At 40.6% G+C, this 16,288-nt stretch overlaps 1 long non-coding RNA gene across 2 annotated transcripts in view; it reads right to left on the bottom strand.

Annotated features, from left to right (window-relative positions):
* Positions 1-16,288, bottom strand: part of LOC107152672 — a 114,768-nt gene that overhangs the window by 31,719 nt on the left and 66,761 nt on the right. For both annotated transcript variants that reach the window (XR_007350065.1, XR_007350042.1), the window contains exon 3: positions 13,273-13,373. This is a non-coding gene — a long non-coding RNA (uncharacterized LOC107152672). The remainder of the gene's footprint in view (positions 1-13,272; positions 13,374-16,288) is intronic.

Raw genomic sequence — 16,288 nt, 5'->3', positions numbered from 1 at the left:
TGAAGAAAGAGTTACTATACTAAAAGGGAGCTGGGAGCAAAGAAGAGAAAGAAGAAAGAAAGAAAACCAAACCACACAACCAATAGAGGAGGAGACCAAGGCCCAGGAAGGCCCTAGACTTGCCAGGCTCACACCTCTCCACAGAGCTAGCACTAGAGAGCAGGTGAACTTCTTGCAGGAGACTTCCCATTGTATACCCAATAGCTTCTATTTTATCAAAGAACTAAGGCTTTTGATTTCCCTCAGACATTTTGGGGAGGTATTTAATGTACGGATTTTTCTTTACCTTTTATTTAGCAGTTTTCAGAATGAACTTCTATTAGACCTCCATGTTTTCCTTTTATTTAATAGAGGGGGTCTTGAAGGAGAAACCCCTAGCTAAATGTTTTGTTGTTGTTGTTTTTGTTTTATCTTGCAGAAGAAGACAATCTAGTTATGTCAAAGCTTAGGTGCTGTGATGAGCCCCATTCATCACACCCAATTGTCTCCCTGTTGCAGTAGGTAGAAGCAGGCAGGGGAGACAGCTGTGGCTCACGCTGATACCTCCCCCCATTCACGTATAAGAAGAAGATAACCTTGGGTGGGAAGGGGAGGCAAATGCTTGGGTTAAACCAACGATTGAATGACAATGTCTCATTCAAGCAAATTGATTCCTTTTCATTACTACCTTAGTAGTCACCTTTTTCATTATTGCCCACCTTTTTCTTCCTGTCAGCATAAAAAATACCATCCTGAGGTCCAATGTGCATGACACCCCTTAAATGCATGCTGTCAGGAGGTTTCGATGCTGTCAACCTGCCCTCTCATTCCCCCCATTTCCTCCTGCATGGTACTTACGTTCCAGTGCCTGGCAACCCTCTGCAAGAGGCAACAGCACACACAGGGCAGACAAGAGGTGATAGCCCAGGGGAAGCCCCGCCAAAAGGGCAGATCTGCCAAGGACCGTTATCAGATGAGGTTGAAAGCTGTGAGGTGACTCAGACACTGTGAAAAGGCATTATTCATCTAGAAACATACTTCCCTTCAGCAGAAAACGTGCCCTTGAAATGCTGCGTCTAAACAAAGTTCAGCAAGACAGGTCCTGTGTTAAATGAGTTGGAGCATCTTGCCATTCAAATTATTTCTATAAAGCATCCTTTTTCTATCAATACTTCATCCATTTATTCAGTAACCATGGGGCTCTAAGAAAGCAGTGGTTCCTATTTTGGAAATATGGAGGAAATAAGATGTTTTTCTGGCCTTCAGATCATTATGCAACCACTACAAGAGAAGAATCTTTTATAAAAATGGGTCTTCAGAAATAATTTCTTACATTATATTAGTGAGTAACAATTAGGTTCTTGGGTTGACTCCTCCTTCCCCTCCCCACCCGGCCCTTCTTTCCACATCAGCTTGCTCTTCCAGGTCAGGATCTTGCACCTTTTTCTTTCAAAGTTTTAATTTTGTTTTGATCTAACTCTTCTGTTGCACCTATTTGAAGCACAGGGTTATCTGTTGAGCTTGGATCCCAAACACATTTGGGAAAATTACTCTTTGAAGAGAGAGCAGGAGATAAGAGCACCTAATTTGTGGAAAAAAAGATCACTAGAGATGTCTCATTAGCAAATATGTCTCTGCCTGTTTAGGTCAGGTATTTAAAAGAGTGAAGAGAGAGCAATTAGCCAGAGGAAGGGGCAGAGATCAAGCACTGAGCTTGCTCTAACTGCTGCCATTGTTTACATCTGATCAGTGAGCAGCAGAAACCAACCCAGGGCTTGGTGTGATACCACTCTCGAAAACACCAACCAGCCACTTGGTATAAGTTGATTATATCCGTTCCCTTTCACTGAATGGTGAGAACAGGGGCAGCAACTCGTCCTTACAGTGTCCAGATGAGAATATGTCTTGCCTGCTGATGTGATGGACCTCTCTCGAGGTCTGCCATTGGAGAACCCCCAGAGCATCTGACTTTTTTACATCACACACATTACTTCAGACCTAGGGATACACTTTATGGCAAAGGAAGTAGAATAATGGCCTATGACCACAGGAACTGGTATACTTTTCATACCTGGCTCAGTCTGAAGGCTACTGACTTGATGTAACCAGAAGGGCTAACAGCTCCACCTAAGGTATCAGATTAGAAACAAATTAATCATTCGAGATGCACAACATACTTTCAGAACTTTGAATCTATGGGAGGAGTGGTCCCTTTTGTCATTACTCCCAGTGATTCACTTAGGGTTGGTTGCTTGTGGTTGCTCCTTTTCCTTAAGCTGGAGGCACAGCCACTAGGGGCAATCAAAACCTAACACAAACACAATACCTAGAAGCTCAGACCCTCAGAGGTGAATTTCAGGGTTATCCCACAGGGCAAGCAACCTCGACCAGCAAGACTGCCTTCTGAGAAAATGAACATCAATCATGGCCTCCGGATAGCATCAGGGAGTGTAGTTTGTCCCCCCAGCCCTTCTGTTGTAAATTTGCTTTTAAAGGAACTGAGAGGAAAACCAGGTGAGTATGGGCTGAGCCACAACCACCTTGCAGAACCCATGACAGGACAGAGTGAGTCTGATATGGAGCATAAGTGGCCGTGAACAATGTAAAGGGCAGGCTGCCACACCGCTGGCAGGGCCCAGTCTGTATGCAGTCAGTGCTCACCATTCCTTTAACTGTAACATTTGCTGCTGAAAGCTTTCTGTGGACTTAGGGGCATGTCTGGCCTGAGCATAGGCAGCCCAGAGGTGCTGGGGAACTGTTGTACCTGGGAACAGGCCTCAAGAAAGTATAGTAAGTGTTATCATTGGAGAAGGAATTTGGAGAACATTAACTGGGAAACCTAAATTTTCCTGGTGCTCAGAAAAGGCCTCTTTGAGACCTGAAGGATGAGTAGGAGTCAGTCCAACCCAGGGGTGGCAGAGGAAGGCTGACAGTCATGTAGGTAAGATGGCGGTTGTGGTACATAAAAGGAAATGGCTGGATCCTGGAGTGGTGAGAGGGACAGGCAGGCATCAGACCATAAAAGGCCTTGGGATCCTTGTTTTGGAATCTCAATTATTTCCTAAGAGCAGTAGAAATCCACTGAAGTGTTTTCATTAGAAGATGCCATGACCCAACTTATATTGGGAAATTACTTTGGCTCTATTAAAGAGAATGGATTTGAGGGAATAGGAGTGGAGACAAGGAGACTAGGCTGTCCCCTTGACCTGTGGAGATATGTGTCTGGGGATATCATGTGACCAAAAACCCAGTGACTAAAGCCCATTGTGGAGGGAATGAGATATTCCAAAGGGAAGGAGAGAAAAAAAAATATGCCTGAGCCCTGATTGTTAGACAAAAACATTAAAACAAAAGATGAAGATTACAAAGAAGGCCAAGAAAGAAAAGCTATAAAAAGAGACGACCATAGATAAGAGAGTATTTGGAGAAGCCTGAAACAGTCAGCAGTGTCCAGTGATCTCAACAGGATGAGCAAGAGAAGTCTCTTCTTTGCTCTTGGCAGAATAAAATAACAACACTTTCTGGGAAAATAATTGGTTATGCACATCAAGGATCATAATAACCCAACTCCTGGGAATTTATTTAGAAGAAATAATTTAAGTGGAAAAAAATTATAACTGTGATCATGTTACTTATAATGGTTAAAAAAAAACTAGATGGTAAAAATTTCAATTCCCCTTATAGAGAATTGAATAAGTAAACTAAAAGAAATAAACTTAATGAAATATTTTGCAACTACTAAAATTACAATGATATCTACCATGAAATAACATTTGAAAGCATGTAAAATAACATCAAGTGAAAAAGCAAAATGTGAGCTTTTACATAAAATGCAAATATTCATATGAATAAAGATTAAAAGAACATGGAAAATGTGGATATTTCATAGGTTAGAGCAGTGGGATAATGAATTTTTAACATTATTCCCAGTACTTGCTATTATACTATTTACAGATAATAAATTACAATCAGTAGAAAAGAACTTACTGTGTAATAACTTCACAATTAGTTAAAAAAAAAAAAAGCTAGTATAATACCAAACAACTTGCTGTCTGAGCAAGCATGAGAAAACAAAATATAATCCTGGCCATCTGTATCAGGGTTTTGTGGAAGTTTTCCTTGCTTTCTGGATCGAAGAGGATCAGACAATTTACTTAATGATTATCCAAAGAGAATGCATCCAGATAGTCCTTAGAGTGAAAGCTGTTTTATCTGGAATCTATGAAAAGAAAAGGAAATTAAGTTAAATGCAGCATGATTTTCACTAGAGATGGGCTTCTACACACTCTTCCACCTCCAAGGAAAAGAGAATGACAATTAATATTTTCTGAGCATCAACATGTGCATATAATGATGTCAGCTACTCCCATGCCAACCCAGGCAGCACAAGTTCCCCTCTCCATCATCTCCTGTCAACAAGGAGCCCCAAATTCCAGTTGGTTCTCACTCATTCTCCTCTTTTCCTGGGATATTAAGAGAACCTCACTGACCACCTGCATAACCGGAGCAAGTCTGTCCCAACCTCTCTGGAAGATGTGGCTATTTTCATCAACTTACCTAAATTTCCATGGCAGGATGGCATTGCCATCTCTTCCTTTTATATTGAAACACTTCCTCTTGCCTAGGTCTGCCATCATAGTTCTGAAACCTATTCACATTAAATGAGCCTACAGCTGACTCTCTCTTATTCTAGTATTTAATCTTCTTTTCATCTCACCCATGTTCTGCAGTGCTGTGGAACGTCAGGCACACCCTTCTAGTTGACCAGAAGAGGGATTTCATTACATCCCTTGATAATCACATCCTGGGTTTATTCACTCTTCTAATAACTCCATTACAATGTTTATAAGATGATGTGCTTTTAATTGTTTCCCTTATCCCGAAGATATAGAGTAGGTTTCTCTAATGGGCTTTGTAGCTTCCACTCTTTATTTTTATTGCTAATGGACTCTCCAGTAATATAAAATGACTGATGAGCGCTCTCAGAGAAAAGCAGAAAAATCAATACCTGTCCAGATTTCATATTAGTTAAAAGCAGGTGAGCAGCAGACAGACAATAGGATTTCCTCTCAGATGAACTGTGAAGCTCTCTACAGGGGGAGACTTCCTTGTAAATGCAGGATGTTGGAACAGGGAGTACAAATAGTTTGGTTTTCTTAGAAATCTCTGAGAATTGCGTCCAGTAGAGGGCAGTAGTACACGCATGCACTCAACCCCGCACTACCAAATCAGCGCTGCCTCTCCAGGGCTCTCTCCTCACCTTCCAATAGACCATGAGCCAGTGACTATGACCCAGTCCAGAGAAACACACCTCTATTCAGAAGGGGCCGTTGCTAGCACAGTCTTAGCAGGCTTGCTAAGCATCGAATAGATATCATCTCACTTAGTCTTTTATAACAATCTATGATACAGGTACTATTGTCACCTGTTACAGATACAGAAAGTGAAGTTTGCTTGCCTGAGCACACCTGGACAGTAGCTACTAGAGCTGAGTTTGGGACTGGTTCTGCTCCACAACCCTCTTCCTTAGCTGCCACGCTCTCGGACATTTATCTGTTCCATTCATGTGTACCACTCATTATCTTACCTTGTGGATTTCTAGACAACAGAGACCCCAGGCCATTCATCCTTCTGTCCATCTACAGCTAAAAGAGGATTTTGCATATGATATGTGCTCAAGAAATAATTAAGTTTGACAAATTCTTTGTCCAAAAGTGCTTTAGTGTATCTTTGGGGGATGTTGTGGAATGGGTTTGATATGCTCTTCACTTTGTCTTCATTTACAATCTCAGACAAGTAAGTAGAATGACAAGATAAACCTGCCGAAGATACGGATAATTGAGAAGTGAACCTGAACAAACACCTAAATGGATGCAATATTTAGGATATATATATAGGGGAGTGGGGAGAACGAATGCCAAGGGCAAGAGGCTCAAATAGTGTTCTATGCCTGCTTCTCTACTTTTCCCACTCTGCTACTCTCAGATTTCTTGTAACCTTTCATTAAAGTTCAAATTATTTAAAACACTTCAATCATTGTCTCTAGAAGTTTCTGCCAGTTGCCATGTTCAGGGCAGGATGGGCTTGACTGGGGTTTTGCAGCCACACAGACCTTTCAAGTTTCCAGCCAACTGCTCCTCCCTTGCTATCTGTCAGGGTCTATCCCACTCACCCATCCTGGTCTTCTTTCCTTTGAGAGGCAACGACATTTCCTGCCTATCCTATAGTCCCCTTGTTGGGACTATATACATGTTTACATTTCAGTGTGTCTACATGTCATATCTGTTACCATCTCTATTACTAGCAGGGCTTTTATAACAATTAACTAATACAGTGTTATGTGCTTAGAAAACACCAGATAGCAACTGAGATAACTGTGGATAAAATTAGGACACATTTTTACACTTTAAAGAATTAAAGAACACTATGTTACAATGGTCCTGGGAATAATAAAGGATTTAAGAATAGATAATTGAATGATTATCTCTCAAATGGGCTCACAATTGATTTCTAAGAGGTCCTAAGAGCTCTCTAGTAGAACTTTTAATTTTGTGTGTTTATTATATCATATAAAAAATTAAAATAAGTATATTCTGGATTATGATTACCCATAAGAAGCTGTAGAGCACAGTGGTTAAGAGCTTAGTTCTAAAACAGAAAAGCCTGGGTTACTGTCCTGGCTTTGCCCTTACCTGTGTAACCTTGGAAAAATCTCAGCACCTCAGTGTTGCCCCATGGGTAAAATGGGTCAACTTCATAGGGTATTAGTGACATGAATTAAAATAAAGAAAGCACTTGGGACAGTATCTGATGCATAGTAGGCTCTTCACAGCTGTGAGAGATTTTTATTATTGCCAAGAAGTGCCACGGTCTCAGTGTTTGTGTTTGCTTGAGTATAATAATATCATCATCAAATAATACTAGAGCTTAAATTTCAGAGCCAAAAGAGAAAGAAGCTTGGATACATAAATGATGTGATCACACTAAGTGAAGTCCAGATGCTATCACAGTGAGCTATGAGGAGACAGATTTTTTAAGGGAGCAATTGGAGAAAATTGGTAAGAGCATTGAGTCACTCCCAAAGGTTCACAATGGTAAGTACTAAACTCTAAAAGAACATATATTGTAGTAGGCAATGCATATCTCCATACAAGAAACAATTTATTCTCAGCAAAACCCCATCTATCAATATTGAAAAAATATTAAGTTATCTCTCTAGTTTTGTGTTTATTTAACTTCAAATTTCTTTTAGAATTGTGTAAGAATTTTAAGCATGAAGAGTTTATGTCTCATTTTTGTTTTAGATATTTAAGTAACATTATTTTTCATTAATACTGGGGCTCCGGTGGACTTCTTCTAAGTTACTAAAGTCTGAAAACACAACGCTAACTGCTACAGCCTTTCATTTTGGCTTGATTGATGGAACCAAAGTTCTATCAATGAACCAAGCTGCTTTCAAAATAGTTTTGCTTTGCGTGTGACATCCCTCCTACTCTTGCACAATTTGAATCATATAGATAAACCATGGCCACTCCCTTATTGTCATTATTTAACTTCAAAGTCTTTTAACTTTTAACATTGCAAAAGATGCATTTGTTGCCTAGAGCAGTTTGTCTCATATATTCATTCAAATGTGCAAACAGCAACACTGTAGACCACAGCACTGAAGTTTTTTTGTTTTTGTTTTTTGTCTATGTTCCAGCAGCCCCTGAGATTTTCACAAGAATTCTGCTAGGAAAGCCCAAGGGAAGAAAAAATTTCCTTACAGTTTTAAGTGATATGAACATTGGACCAGAACATGGCTGGGTAACAAGCCCAAGGTCACAGGCACTCTGGGTCTTGCTGGAAAGACCCCTCACAGTACAAGGAAAGGGGCCCATCTCCATTTTTTAATAAACCCTGGTGCATTTACTCCTACCATGAAAGCATACCAATTGTTCTGGTGCCTGCAGAGGAAGAATTGTATTTACAGAAGCCTTAAAGTTTTAATTAGCTGGTCTAAACTGTTGAATAAATGCCTGTGTCCCTAGGGATCAAATCCCAGTTGAATAAGAAGAAAGAAGCTAAGTGTACTGGCTGAGATAAATTCCTGAGAGTAATGTCTAATTAGTGGCTCTTTCTTTACCTAAGTAGCAAAAGACTATTGATGTCACCACAAAATTTAAGAGTTTGCATGAAATAGTGAAGCAGGGAGATGTATAATCAGTCATTTTCAGCATGATGAACGCAAGCCAGGGGTGATATTCAAATTCACTAGCAACTGGGAGGGAAAGAAGGTTGAACAATCAAGTCAGTTTCTCTGAAGACCCCAGCTGTGCCAGATGTTAACCCTTCAGTTGCTATTTCATGGGGGTGGTCCAGGTGGTTCCAGAGGAGGATGAGGAAGGAGTATCCCAAGGGCTCAGAACAGTTATTTATGTGCTGGCTAAGTATCAGCCTAAATTTACCATTCTTATGCTCAAGCTGTAAAAAAAAAGTAAAACCTGAGCCAAGGTGGTAGGCCTTGGCTCAGTGAGGAGTTTAGAAACTTGCTTATTTGCCATTAAGATGGGAGAACAAGAGCTCTTTTCCACACTAGGTAGCATTGAATAATTAAAAACAAAACAAAGACATAAGGGGTATGTCAGAATCTCTTATTTTGAGGACGAGGTCTTCGATTTTAGCTGATGTGAACAGACAGTGTTTTTTAAATTACACTTCAAATGTACAACCCCAAGCACCAAAGAGAGAGAGAGGAGAGAGAGTTAGCCTTTTGGTGAGGCTTTCTTCTTATATTGAATCAAATTGCAAAGTATTTGCTTGACGGATTTTTAAAATGCATCTTCTTTAGCTAATATCAAACCAGTTACAAAAATAAACAGGCACCGATCAATGGAAGATGAAAATCAGTGTTTTTCCAAGGTGATCTGAATTTGCTGCAGGCCCAGAAGAACACTGCTTTTCCTCTCTCTTACCAGGAGCAACCTTTTCAGGTGGGTGTAATGGGAGAAGCAAAGGTAGGCTTTTCAGTGAAAGAGAAATGCTTTCATGAATGGGAGGGTGGGTGTTCAAAAGATAAGTACTTCGGATCTGAATGATTGAAGGAAATGACTTTTCTAACTCAACCTTGCAAATAATTAAGTCAATCAGAGCACAATTTCTCTTCCTGGCAGGGTTTACCCACCCATCCTATCCCCAGCTCCTACGCTTCCCACGTGGACTCTGCACCAAGCACAAAGTAGCCCACCCCCCTTTCACAACAATATTAAACAACAAACTTGAATACAGGAATTCTCAGCCAATCTGAGGTGGTAAAATTATAATTATTTCAAAACACTCATCACCTAAGTGTTTTTTGACCAGGCAAAGTTTTTATGCTTTTTAGAATTAAATTCCTCAAGGCATATTATTTAAATACAGGCTGGTCATTGAATGGAAACTGGGTGCATGTAGGAAAATGCAAAGATGGAAATCTTAGAGCCAAGGAGCCTGTTAACCAGAAGAAGGGAAGGGAAGTGGATTCTCCTCATTCCCTTCTGGTAGATTCTGCAAGGGAGGTTTATTCTGACACCACAGTTACCCGCCCAGGGGATGGAGACGGGAACAAGGGCTTTGGCAGGAGCCTCCCAACTTTGCAGTTTGTTATCGCTCCATTTCCCTGTCTTACTCCCACTCTCAACAGGGAAAGGGAGCTGGCCGCAACTCAGAGCAGTTGCCTAAACCCCAGTCTGAAAACAGCATGGTCCAGATCTTTCTGGCAACTGCAAATGTTGGTGCTTGTGATCTCCACAAACAAATTTAAATGTATTCTGGAAAGTGAGCCTTATGTTAAAAAAAAAAAAAAAAGATGAAAAGGCTGAACTCATCTGGGCTTTGTTTGCCAGTCATTGTGCCAGTAATAAGTAGCAGTTCTTCAGGACTCCAGTGGCCATGGGAGTAGAGAGGGCAAAGCTGGAGCTGTGGTTACCTCCAACTCTTTGGGGCAGCCAAAGTACCCAGTTAAAGGGTCTCCTGAGAACCACACCTCAGCAGAGGAATTGTATGTTCCTTTGTCAAATGACCCCAGGCAGTACGTCATGAAAAACTGAGGCTCACAGATAACTAAGATCAGTAAGGAAAAACAAAGTAAGATGTAGAAGAGAAAGGGAAGTTTATCTCTCCCTCCTTCTCCCTCCCAAAAGCCAACCTTGTGTCCAGATGACTCACACCAGACCAACCAAGTGCCAACAAAGTCTGCAGGGTGGCAAGTAAAAGGTTATGGCCACATTTCAAGATCCCCTCCTTGTCCTTTACCCAGTAGGTTGGTTCTATGCTAAAAGGGAACTGTGACTGTCATATTCCACATGGCATGGCTGTCACTGGTCTCACTTCTTCCTTATATCTTTTCTCCTGGCTATCTTCCTGTCTTGTCCCTTTTCTCTTCTCAAGTGTCCATGACCCTGTGAAATCCAACTCCCAGCTTGTCTGGCATGCATTTTGTTGTTGTTGTTGTTGTTGCACTGGGCATTAAACCCAGGGGCATGTTACTTCGGAGCCAAATCCCCAGTCCTTTTAAATTTTTTTTATTATGAGACAGGGTCTCTCTAAGTTGCTGAGGCTGGCCTCCAACTTGGATCCTCCTGCCTCAGCCTCCAGAGTGACAGGAATTACTGGCATCCAACTTTCAACTCTCTATTGCAGTCCATGAAGCCAAGACTCTAACGCTAACCTTCACACCTAGTGATTTTGCACCTGTTAACTGGTTAATGGCTTGGCAAATATTAACCCCTCCACAAAGACTGAGATAAACTCTGTCTTCTTTTTCTGTTGGTGCCCTGATTCCCCCACTCTTTTTCAGAAACTCAATCCAAAAATTTTCATGACTACTAGAAAGCTGGTATTTTCTTTATGACAGTTATAAGAATTAGTAACTCTCATGCTGTGGGAAAAACCCAAACCAGGCCTCCCTTGGGGTTGAACCAAATAGTTCAATGTCATTGGGACGCAGCCACCTGCTCTGTATGAGGGATCCTCATGTAGAGCTTGGCACCCCTCATCTATCATGCTGCTCTCTCCACGTTTACAGCGCTTGGAATAATCAAATCTGGAGGCCGTATATGCTCTCGTTGTCCAAGTTCATTTCACAATACATTGGTTACAGAGGATTTTTAATATGTCATCCAGGTTAATGTCAGTGAGCAAGTCTGAGGGCTAATGAAGGAGTTTCAGCAGGCGAGGATTGGCAGTGTCCCTCTGGGGCTCTCTCCCTGAGTAGTTCCACCCCTGCCTTACAACAAAGCACCATCCAAACCTTCCTGGAGTCAAGGCTGTCAGTCACTCCCAGCCCAGCAGTGGTTTTACAAAATGCACAAAGGGTAATTACAGAAAGTCCTCCATTAATTTTCCTATGTAATCTTGCCCTAAAACTTAAACCCAGACCCCCACTTTCAACTGTTTCCTAAGTAACTTAAGCCTGGCAAACAAAAGAGTCGGACCGCTTGGAGGGAAAGAAGTGAGCAGGGGTTGGAGATGGCAGAGGGTAAGTTCAGACTAGCACAACCCTGATCTTGCAGACCATTATAAATCCTTTAGCACTGTTGAAACAATTAGATCACTTGATTGGCCTTAACATTCCTCATCTCGTAAATCAGTCTGGTGGGTGCTTCATACTGTTAAGCAATGCATTATATTGTTCCAACACTAACATCTGGCTGATGGAGAACAGGCTGATTTTAATTTTAGCTCTAAGAAATTATACCTATTCCGGTCCATATGGCAGTCTCTACAATGAATACGTAGAAATGTGGCTTTGTGTCACTAACATTTCGTTTTTCAAAAATTACTTTTGCTTTAGGTATAATATGAAAAAAAAAACTTTTAAGGGGTGCTCAGTTTCAAAAGTGTTTTTCTTCCTCCAAATTTGGAAGTAGATATTTTCTAAAGGTATTTTTTGCAAGTTGCATATACTACTACTTCTGAGATGCAAATATCCACCCAGCATGAAGTACCACACTATCTACCACCATAACATGAAAACAAATAGAACATCTGTTCCTTAATTCCTTACAAAACCAAATAAACAAATAAGTATATATTTGTACATATATATTTGTATATCTACTGGTATACAAATAAATATATATTTGAACCCCTAAAATTAAAAACATATGTCAAGATCATCATTAATTTCCACCTGTATCCTGAGACAGGTAGATGAGACAGAGAAAGATAAATAGTAAAGAGGAGTGAGTGGAGGAAGATAGTGCAAGGAGAGGGAAAGAAGAAAATAAAAAAATCAAGGGCTGGGCTGGAGTTGTGGCTCAGCAGCAGAGCACTTGCCTCTCACATGAGAGACCCTGGGTTCAAGCCTCAGCACCACATAAAAATAAATAAATAAAATAAAGGTATTGGTGTCCAACTACAACTAATATATATATATATATATATATATATATATATATATATATATGTGTGTGTTTTGTTGTTTTTTTGTTTGTTTGTTTGTTTAAATCAAGGGCTGGAGCAAAGGGCAGTGCTGCTGCTAAGGAAAGCCAGTATTCATGGAAGAAGGAGGTGCCTGCCCCTATGCCATCCCAAGGTGAGCAGAAGCAACAACTGGCTCTCACAAGAGGGGATTATGTCACAGTCAATCAGTCCTAAAATTATGCTTACTACCAAGCAAGCATACTCAATGTATTAATTCTTTTCATGATTATAACCACCTTCTGAAGTTTGAACACATTTTCAGATAAGGAAATTAAGATACAAGGAGGTCCTGTAACTTGCCCAAGGTCAGGCAGCCAGGAAATGATAGAGCCAGGAATAGAATTCAGCAGATATGTTTTGAGAATCCACACACTTAGCAACATGCTCTTCTTCATCCCAAACATTCTAGAACTTATCCCCATCAGTGTTACTCCACCAGACCAATGGCCAGAGAGGCTCTGCTTTATTCTAAGGATGCTGCATTGCTCAGTCAGGGGCCACCCCCTGCAGCACTACCCTCACACCTGTACTATTTCCCAAACTCTGAGCAATAGCAGCAAATTTCTAACTTCTTGAGAGTGGATATGACTTTTTGGAACGTCTAAAAGTCAGAAGCATGCATGGCGAGCTGGGTGAGCTCTGGAAAATAATTTTTTTAGACGAAAAACTATAGATGATGACGAAGTACCCAGTTTCCCTGTGTGGCACAGGAAGCAACAAAAGAGAAATTTCAAGTGTACAACAATTGAACATTACCAAAACTCGGACACAAGGACCATGCGGATGTTTCTGAGAATCTTTCTTGTTTCAATAACTTTCCAATCATTTCCAGACTCTGCCACTACTTACCACATTCAAGAAGCCTTCACTGAACTATAATGCAGACCTTCAGTGTAGTCTAATGTAACCTCAGCTTTCCCAGAAGGGCATCTAGAGCATTCTTGCCTTTCCTAATAAACAGAGAAAGAAATAGTTATCATGACATTGGTGGGATTTAAATAGGAATCATCTTCTTTTGAACTTCAATATCTAATCAGAGATAAACCAGAAAAAAAAAAAAGATAAAAGATAAAACAACTTCAATGGCCAGACTCCACAGGCCTTCATTCACTGGGAATTCCCCAGACCCAAGGGATCAGCATTGTTAGCTTCAGGACTTATTAATTCATGCGGAGTTAATTAATTAAGGCCTGGAGAACTGACTCACACTCTACGCATTAGAGACTGATGTATAAACCATAGTAGACATTTACTTATTTGCCAGGAGGAAACTATCTGTCTATAACTATACAACTTATTGGGAAGTAACAATGTTTTCCAGTATATTAAAAATGATTTCTCTTTATATATCCTAGAGATTAGTGCTCTATTTGATGTGTGTGTGGTAAAAATTTGTTCCCAAATTGTAGGCTCTCTATTCACCTCACTGATTATTTCTTTTGCTGAGAAGAAGCTTTTTAGTTTGAATCCATCCCATTTATTGATTCTTGACATTAATTCTTACACTATAGGAGTCTTATTAAGGAAGTTGGGGGCTAATCCAACATGATAGAGATTTGGGCCTACTTTTTCTTCTAATAGACACAGTGTCTCTGGTTTAATTCCTAGGTCCTTGATCCACTTTGAGTTGAGTTTTGTGCATGGTGAGAGATAGGGGTTTAATTTAATTATGTGAATAACCCAATCAATAAATGGGCCAAGGAACTGAACAGACACTTCTCAGAAGATGATATACAATCAATCAACAAATACATGAAAAAATGTTCAACATCTCTAGCAATTAGAGAAATGCAAATCAAAACTACTGTAAGATTTTAGCTCACTCCAGTCAGAATGGCAGTTATTAAGATTACAAACATCAATATTGGCGAAAATGTGGGGGAAAAGGCACACTCAAATACTGCTGGTGGGACTGCAAATTGGTGCAGCTAATATGGAAAGCAATATGGAGAATCCTTGGAAAACTGGGAATGGAACCACCATTTGACCCAGCTATCCCACTCCTCGGTTTATACCCAAAGGACTTCAAAACAGCATACTACAGGGACACAGCCACATCAATGTTTATAGCAGCACAATTCATAATAGCTAAGCTGTGGAACCAACCCAGATGCCCTTCAGTAGATAAATGGATAAAGAAAATGTGGTATATATACACAATGGAATATTATTCAGCTTTAAAAGAGAATAAAATCATGGCATTTGCAGGTAAATGGATGGAATTGGAGAATATAATGCTAAGTGAAGTTAGCCAATCCCAAAAACCCAAATGCCAAATGTTTTCTCTAATTTAAGGATGCTGACTCATAATGTGGTGGTGGGGGGCATGGGACGATTAAATGAACTCTAGATAGGGCATAGGGGAAAAGGGGAAGGAAGAGAAGGGAGGGAGCATAGGAGTAGGAAATATGGTGGAATGAGATGGGCATCATTATACTGAGTGTGTATGAAGACATGAATGGTGTAACTTTGTGTACAACCAGAGATATGAAAAATTTGCTCTGTATGTGTAATATGAATTGTAATGCATTCTTCTGTCATATATAACAAGTTAAACTTTTAAAAATGAACAAAAAATTATTTCTCTCTGGATTTCAAGAAAGCCTTTGGGCATCTGCTACCACGTCATCACTTTGAGAGAGCAAACATTACAATAGATTGGGTTACTAATCCCACACTAGGTTATTTACATTATCCATTTCCTTGCATTGCACAGAAATGTTTGAATGGGCTGGCTGTTGCCCGGCCCAGGCATAAGTCACCTATTGATTTGGACCACCACATAGAGTTTCTCAGTAGATCATCTACATTCCTTACTTGGTGTTAGAATTCAATTACATAGTGCTAGATTGAAATAAAATAAAACCAAAATATTTAGCTGTTCCCTCCTCACTAATAACAATAACAATAATAGCTAACATTCGTTGAGTTTCTACTATTATCCAGAGGCTTTTGTAAACACTTTGCAGGTATTAACTCATTTAACCCTCACAGCTATCCTGGGAGGTAGTTTTCATTATTATCCACATTTCGCAGATGAGGAAACCGACCTGAGAAATAACTTTCTCAGGGTCACAGTTAGTAACTGGCAGAGCTAAGACACAAACACAGTTTGATGCCCACACGCTTAACCACAGCACTAAATTACTTTCTCAGTCTCTTTGCTAACTGGGTGTTATGACTATAAAAAGGGGGGCGGGTGGGAGGAAGCAGCTGTTTTTCTTACTGGCTCCGACTCTGGTTAACTGCTCTTGACATTTTTGCATTTTATCCATGCAGAACAAAGCTATATTTGTAATTAAACTCCAGATAAATAAGTACCTGTTCTTTAGCAGGACAAAACATTTGACAAGTTTTAGCTGAGGCTAGTAAAATATTTAAATCTAAGATGTCCTGATCGGAATGTATTTGCAGAACCTAAGAGTATCCACAGGACCATTCCATTCTGCTCTTTTCTAGTTGTTTCCTTACAGACACCCCCAGCCTCTCCCTCCCCAGTTTCTGAGACCATAGATTGGGACAGCTACAACCAACATAGAGCATGATAGTTGTGCACAGAACAAGTGACTAGAGTTAAATTAAAAGAAAATTTAAAAAGCAGAAATGTCAGGCATCTGGAATTATTGTCCACCAAGAAATCTGTTCTGGAGAGGGGGCGGAGCGGAGCCGCCACTCGCACCCACAAGGTGGGCAGACCCGCGACCCAGTGGTACATGGGCGTGGTAGGAGGGGCAGGGCAGAGCCACCGTTCGCGCTTGCAAGGTAAACAGACCTGTGACAGCCTGGCGGGGCAGGCCCAGTGGCCTGCCAGTGTGGTACACATGTCACCCCAACTGGAGTAGGGGCAGAGCAGATCCTTCTCCCA

This window comes from Marmota marmota, unplaced genomic scaffold (genome assembly GCF_001458135.2).
Source record: "Marmota marmota marmota unplaced genomic scaffold, marMar, whole genome shotgun sequence".
NCBI classification, from domain to species: Eukaryota; Metazoa; Chordata; class Mammalia; order Rodentia; family Sciuridae; genus Marmota; species Marmota marmota.
The sequence above is the reverse complement of the archived record's forward strand: the minus strand, read 5'-3'. Positions and strand labels throughout refer to the sequence as shown.